We start from the raw sequence: 8497 nt of genomic DNA on the forward strand, positions 1-8497 counted from the left end.
TGGCTTGGTGCGGTGGGGCTCAGGCGTTCGTCGGGCTCGAGGAGGGGTGAAGGCCGGCGATGAAGAGATGAACAGGAAGAGAGGGAGATCTGATTGTGAGAACGAGAGAGAGGGTACAGTTATGGAGAGGAAAGGAATGAAATCGTGATTATAGGAGAGGAATCAACGTGATTATGAGTTGGATTTGAACACGGTTAAGAGAGAAAAGGAAGGGTTAAGGGGGAAATTGAGGAGGAAATCACGGAGGAGATGGGGGAGGCGGAATTTAGTGAGGGAATCATGAAAGAGAGAGAGAGAGAATGAAGAGAGTGCGGATGTTCACATGAAAAATAAAAAGAAAATATATATGGTTAGGTTAGGACTTTAACGAAAATAAATTAAAATAAATAATTATCGATATTTTAAAATTAAAATAATTACGTAGTAATTATCTATAAATAAAAACGTACAGTTTGAGCTAATACAATATCTGATACGAAATAGTTGAAAAATACCCATATTGTATAATTAAACAAGAATAATTAATAATAAAAATATATTTACTTACATTTAAAATCAAATAATTATGGGACAATTACGTACACAGTAAAACGTACTAGTTATACTAATACGATAGATAATATGTAACAATAGAAATAATACAATAAATTATACCAAAAACATGTAATTAATAATACCATGTATTATATGAAATAATTTATAATAATATTAATAATACAATATATTATTTAAAATATTACGTAATAGTACCGACAACACAACAAATTAATTCTAAAAATTTTTACGGCACAAAATAAATTTATAAATACCAAAATCATTTAAATAAATATATAATCAGATTTTTAAATCATAGAAAATTGTAGAAAATCGAGAAAAATACAAATACTCTTTTATAAATAATAATTAAATATTTTAAAATGCTAGAAATTTATTTTAATTAATATCAAAATTTTACGGTCATTACAAATATTATCATTGGATTGATGCCGATACAGGTTATATGTGTATTCTCTCGTATGGGAGGCTACCGGAAAATTAATTTTTTTACGTAAATATATACATTGGCGACGGATTCCCAGTCGCCAATGCTTATTGGCGACGGCAAAATCCATCGCCAATGTTTAAACATTGGCGACGGATTACCCCGTCGCCAATGTTTAAACATTGACCCCGTCGCCAATGTTTAAACATTGACGACGGATTACCCCGTCGCCAATGTTTATTGGCGACGGAAGTAACCCGTCGCCAAAGAAATCCGTCGCTAATAGTCGTGCGTCGCCAATAAGTATTGGCGACGGGGCAACCCGTCGCCAATACTTATTGGCGACGGATGGGCCCCGTCGCCAATACTTATTGGCGACGGAATTAAGCTCGTCGTCAATATGTATTGGTGACGGGTTTTGGGGCATTGGTGACGGATTTCCTCGTCGCCAATGCCATGTTTTTTACTAGTGGTAAGATATTACAAATCACGCAAATAGAGAGACAACCAATTTTACATGGTTCGGCAAATTGCATACATCCACGATGCAAGGAGGGTGGAGATTAGGGGTGTCCAAAAAGCCCGGAGCCCGGGCCCGGCCCGGTCGTGCCTGGGCCCGGGCCCGGCCCGGGCCCAGAAACCCGGGCAAAACCCGGGGCCGGGCCCGGGCCCGGGCCGCCAAGCCCGGAGCCCGGGCCCGGCCCGGTCGTGCCTGGGCCCGGGCCCGGCCCGGGCCCAGAAACCCGGGCAAAACCCGGGGCCGGGCCCGGGCCCGGGCCAGGGGGGGTTTCAATTCATTTTCTCACAACAAAACTCATCTATTTCTCTCTCTACTACTCTCTTATACAATCTTATACTATCTCATACTAATATACTATCCTATAATCTTTTGTATTTTCTAATACTTCCAACAAATGGCTTCTGGGTCTGATTATGAAGAGCAACATGCAACTCCTACCGATCCAGAGATGAGTCCTCCTACAACAACTCCTCATCCTACCGGTGTTAATCCTGAATCTGGTGGCGACGAATCTACGGCACCAAGAGCTCCAAAAAGGCCGAGGTCTGATGTATGGAATTTTTTTGAGAAGATAGACGTCACCAAGGATGAACACGGTAGGATCATCTCTCAGAATGCGAAATGTGCGTTGTGCGGCCAGATATTCAAAGCTCATCATAAGAGCGGCACCAACCATCTCAAACGGCATATTGAAAAACACAACAAAGGCCAAAATCTACAAGGTGATATCCGGCAGTCTATGCTTTCCCAATCATCCTCTTCAGGTACCCTCGGCAGTTGGAATTATGACGCTGCCCGAGCCCGGAAATGCGTAATCAGGTTTATTGTTCTTAAAAACCTTCCTTTTAAATTAGTAGAAGATGATGAATTTGAAGATTTATTTAGAGATGGTTTTTATCCTGCATTTACAAAATTTTCTCGTCAAACCTGTCAACGTGATATTTTAAAATATTATGTTGAGGAACAGGGAAAAATAATTTCTTATTTTAAAAATTTAAACTGCAAATTTTCTTTAACTTCTGATATTTGGTCATCTAGAGTGCAAACTGGTTATTTATGTATAACAGCACACTGGATTGATGAAAGTTGGAAAATGTTTAAAAGAGTTGTTTCTTTTATTGCAATTGAAGAGTCACACACTGGTATTAATGTTGCAAATTTAATTGTTGAAGAACTTATGAAACTAGAAATTGATCAAAGAATATTTACTCTTTCACTAGATAATGCAAGTAATAATAATGTAGCTGTTGATTTTCTGAAAATAACTTTGTCATTGCCATGTCATGGTGAGCTTTTTCATGTTAGATGTATCTGTCATATTTTAAATTTAATTGTTCAAAGTGCATTTTCTGAAATTAAACCCATGATAGAAAAAGTTAGAACAGTTACTAATATGCATAATGCTTCTGAAATGAGAATTAAAAGATGGAAACAATGTTGTAAAAGAAAAAATTATAAGCCTAGACTAATTCCAAAAGATGTTGACCATAGGTGGAATTCCACCTATGCAATGTTATCTGTAGCAATAGAATATAAAGAAATTATAAATGATTTTATAAATTTTTATGCTTCTAGTTCTAGCTCTGGTAGTGCTTATGGAATAACTGAAGATGAATGGACAGTTATATGTAAATTAAATGAGATGTTACAAGTTTTTTATGATGCTACTATGTTATTATCTGGTTGTTATTATCCAACTATTACTTTAGCTGCTTTACAAATTTTAAATATTCAAAAAAATTTTACAAAATATCGTATGGATGATATTTTTGGAAGTATAATTTTTGAAATGGAGAGTAAATTTAATAAGTATTTTAGGCCTATTCCTCATATTTTTGGTATTGGTGTTCTTATTGATCCATGCTTGAAGGAAATTGGCCTTCGAAGTTTGTTACAATCATTGTATGGTGGACAGATTATAGACTTAGATGATGGATCCACCCTTACTGCTACTACTCATTATTTAGCTATTAGAAATTATTTTCAAACCTTATATGATGAGTATGCAGCTAGATATGGTGTAGCTACACAACAGTCTTCAGCTTCGGCACCTTCAGCTTCGAGCACAGGTCGAGGTAAAAGTGTAAGTTTTGATAGGTATGCAATGGTAGCTGAACTAACTGGTGGATCTGGAACTTCATCAGGATTAGATGTTTCTGAAATAGATGAATATTTTTCTGCTTCTTTAGTTAGATGTCAAGGAAATGCTTTAGATATTTTGCAATGGTGGAAAGTATATGGATCAGTTTCATATCCTATACTTTCCACCATGGTTCGTGACTTACTATCAGTGCAGGTTTCGACTGTAGCCTCGGAATCCGCTTTCAGCACAGCAGGACGTTTGATCGACGACCACAGGACATGCTTAGATCCGTATACTGTACAAGCGGTGATGTGCTTACAGGATTGGTGGAGATACGAGAAGCGAACACAAGGCATCGAACGGATTGCTATGATTGAAGATAAATTTGAAGAGTTGGGACTAGCAGATAGATATAATGATTAGATAATATTCATAAAATTGTAATTTTGTTTTCTTAGCTTTAAATTTGAATTAAATTATTTCGAAAAAAGTTGCAAATGATAGTGATATGGGTGAGTAGGTGCCAACCTAGTTGGGATGTACTCATCTATTGTGATGCGACGAATTTCGAAATAAATTTATACTTGTAAAGGATTTGTAAAGGATTTACCGATTATTAATAAAGAAGTTATTTTTATCATTTTTTGTACTTGTAATTTATGTCATTTCATTTCAAGCTATTAATTAAATTTATGACATTTTTTATAATAATTTATGGTTTATGGTTTTGTTAAAATTTTTAAAAAAAAATTATAAAAAAAAATCAAACCGGGCCGGCCCGGTGTCCGGCCCGCTCAGGCCCGGGCCCGGCCCGGGCCACCCGGGCCCGGGTCCGGGCTTGGGTTTTGCCCGGCCCGGGCCCGGTTTTCCGGGCCGGGCCGGGCCGGGCCGGCCCGGATGGACAGCCCTAGTGGAGATCTACTATTAGAGAGAGAATATAAATAGGGTTTACAATCACACAAATTAAACCCTCACACAAACTCTCTAATCTCTCACAAAGAGAACGCCAAAAACCCTCTCAAAAGACCGATGTTGGTCTTCACCAAGTACAACCGAAAATCGCTGTTTTCACCTCTGTACGAAGCTCTTGCATGCCGCTTTTATCCCCCTGTTTTGCGCTTGCACCACAAACTAGAAAGAGTGGATGGGTTGGTATTTATAGAAAAACAAAACGCTGCAAATTGATGTGGGTGGCTGTCTCACGCGGAAAGGGATCAGTGGCCCCCACGAAGCCCGAACGCGGAAAGGGATCAGCGGCCCCCACGAATCCAAAACGCGTTCACACTTTCAGCTTTTAACATCAAGCTAAATATCTAGAGTTACCTCTATACATTCTGCTGCATACTACTGACAATTAGCACGATTATTTGATCTGATGAGGATACAAGTACTATTATTACCCCCGTATTTATATTAGTTTCTTTTAGAACTGGGATGTAGAGACTTTTAGTACTATTGTTAAGACTATTGTAACTATATGCATATTTTAGATGGATAAGAGATTCAAATATCTGCTTTATGTGAAATCAAATACCTATCAGATTACCTATCAGACTATTGTACTATTGTTAAGCCAAGAAATCCCCGAAAATTGAGAGAGACAGGTCCTTTGGCAAAGTGAGAAAGTGAGGAATCTTGAGTTATATTTTGATTTAAGGGAAGATATTTGTTCTACTATATTTGTAGCTTTGACAGTGAAACTTTCTTAATGTTCTCCAAAAGATGATTTAGTCATGACTGTTCCAAGCTAAGTAAAGTTTCTGGCTTTGTCCTTTTTTCTTTTCTATCAGGCATTTTGTGATTGTTGATCTGCAAAGGGAAATAATCTTTCTGTAGTTGTCATTAAAGACCCATTCCAAGCCATCTACTATTAGGACCTTCCTTTAGTGCTAACAATAGCTTAATTAACTAGCTGACTAATATGATTTGCCAAATGATTATAGAAAGTATGATTGTTTGCGAGCTATTTCTCTGCCTACATCATTGTGATACACCACTTGCGTATCTGTTAGGGTTTAAACTTAGGGTTTTCTTCTAGAAACCATCTTAAAAATAGGATAATTATATGAAAATCCCCTTTCATTTTTAAGTTATACATAAACTACGTTTAAAGTAGGTTTTGTTGCAATTAACCACCTACTAATTAAAATTTCACTAAAAATAAAAAAATAATCTTAAAAACTCAAGTTCAAGGTATGCGAATCATATTCTTATAAGACCTAAACCGTGAAAAATAGATCTCATACCTTGAATACGAGTTTTCTAAGGGTAATTTTGGATTTTTAATGAAAATTTGATTCGGGGATGGCTGATTGTAACAAAAACCATCTTTAAACCTGGTTTATGTATAAATTGAAAATAAATGATGATTTCAATATAATGAGCTAAGCTCCTATAAACAAGTGAATATGAGCACTTGTCCACCAAACTTTTTATCCTTTCATTATGCTTTGAGATTTGTGTTACACATCAATGCTATCTTTGAAATTTGTGCCTTCATTTGTATCAATGATGTTTGGTTGTTGTTGGTAAAGTTGTGTATTTATGACGCAACTTGGAAAGTTGTTGTCCACCTCATCAATTTTACTTTTATACTTTTCTTTGTTTGTTTTTGATTCCATTGGAATCATAAATTGCTTGTTTGGTTTGTAAATGTAACTTTAATTGTTTGTTTGGAAGGTGTAAAAAGTGGTCCCTACTCAAATGATCATATTGGTTGGAATTATTTTTTATTATTTTTTCCTGACTTCAATGTCAGCTTTCTTCTAAAATCATGTCTTTTTTTATGAAATCACTTTACAAGCCACATCAGCATATGAAATCACTTTACACTATTTTCACAACTACAAACAAACAATTGAAAGTGATGAAAGCTGACATTGGGACCCACTTTTTTACACTTTTCATCCTTTTACATGGTAAAAATATACAACCAAACAGCCCCTTATATGCTAGCACAAATCTCAATACAAAATCAATAGATAAAAAAGTTATGGACAAAGAGCTCATATCCACTTAAGTTTATAGAAGCTTTACTCTCCATATAATTACCCTATTTTACTCTCCATATAATTACCCTATTTTAAGGTGATTTCTAAGGGGAATCTTAAAATTATAACCTCTAGCCATCATCAAATTTTAAGTTTTATATTTTTGGAGCAGCGACAAAGACTTTTAACGTTATGTCTGAGCAAACAAAGGTTCGATTCTCACCCACTACAAATCATGTTTTTATCTGGGTTTCTCATCTTTTATCATATCATGTTTTTTATCGCAGAGAATATTGAACAATTAAGACACTATTATTTTGTACATGGTTTTAATTCATTCCAGTTATATCCAAGCCACCCAGGTTCAGTGCTCACCAACTATAAATCATGTTTTTATTTTGATTTCTCATCTTTTATGGGGTGTTTGGTTTAATTTCTACAAATTATAGGAAATGTTTTTCACCCAAAATATGATTTCTTTGTATTTCTTAAAAAAGTATAGGAAAAGTTTTGAGAAGTCAAAAAAATACCATTTTTTTTTACTTTGCTTGTTTGGTTTAAAAGAAGAAAGTGTCCCATAACTTTATAGAAAATAACAAGATTTCCTATAATTTGTAGAAATTGAACCAAACAGACCCTAAATTTATAGAAAAGTGTTAACTTTATATAATATTGTCAATGTGGTGTCAGATTTCTAGGTGATTTTTGCCCATTTTGAGAGGAAATTGATTTTTGTAAATTTTAGTACTTTTTTGTACTTTAAAAAAATATTTTTGTAAATTTTTTGAACCAAACACAGTTTACGGAAATCTACAGAAATTTTTTAATTATAGAATTACTATTGTTAGACGTTTTGAAAAAACTTTTCTATAAAGTTGTGCAACTAAACACCCCCTAATTGTATCATGTTTTTTTATCTCACAGAATCTTGAACAATTTAGATGCTATTATTTAGTACACAGTTTTAATTCATTCCAATTGTAACATATACTTTATCATGTGATTCATATTCATTTTCAATTTCTCGTCATCCACTAAATAATTGACAATTAGAATAGAGCAGTGATAATAATTAATAAATGAGAAGCCACCAAAGGTCCTCTTTAAGGGCTTAAGATCCTCCTTTAATCATTTCCATTATTAAATATTTATGTGCATAACACAAAAATTCAACTCTTATTACAAGGATCTGACTCACCTCCACATGTGTGCTCAAGAGTACACGTGAGCAACAAGAGGTGTGGAGCCCACTTCACAACATACAAGCTCATGACACGTCAGATTGCAGGTACTAATGGGAGAAGTGGGCCCCAATTTGCACGTCAGCACAGCCGTCCATTACTACATTTGTTTTCTCCATTTAGGGGCCAAAAGCAAACCCCAATTCCTTCTTCTCTTCATTATTTTCCACAGCAAAAGAACTGGAACAGCAGAAGCAACCAGCAAAACGAATTCAAGTAAGTTTCAATGAGTCTGATCTCATGAAATTGCATGTTCCGATGTTTTTTCTTCAATTTAGTTAGAGATCAGCCTGTTGGTTTACTCTTACGATTCAGTAAGTTTTCATTGTTGATCTTATGGGAAGTTTCTTGATGGTATATAATTTGGGTACAGGATCTATGTGGGCATTTTTTGTTATACTTTGCTTTTATGATTAACACAATTTGATTGTATACCATCTTCCATGGATTTCAATGAAGCAAGTCTCTGGTTGGAATTTAATCATTGCTGGGGCAAACAAAATTACCAACATTTTTGTTCATAGTTTTATAGATGAAATATGTTAGATTCTTCACCTCTTAAGATCTTCCTTGTTAGGCTTCGCATTAATTGGTTTGCTTTACTAATTCGGACTCTTCCATATTTTTATGAAATGATATGAATTAAGTAGCCATCTTTCTCTTTAAAGAAATATATAATGC

The sequence above is a fragment of the Asparagus officinalis genome, chromosome 3, assembly GCF_001876935.1.
Source record: "Asparagus officinalis chromosome 3, Aspof.V1, whole genome shotgun sequence".
NCBI lineage: Eukaryota > Viridiplantae > Streptophyta > Magnoliopsida > Asparagales > Asparagaceae > Asparagus > Asparagus officinalis.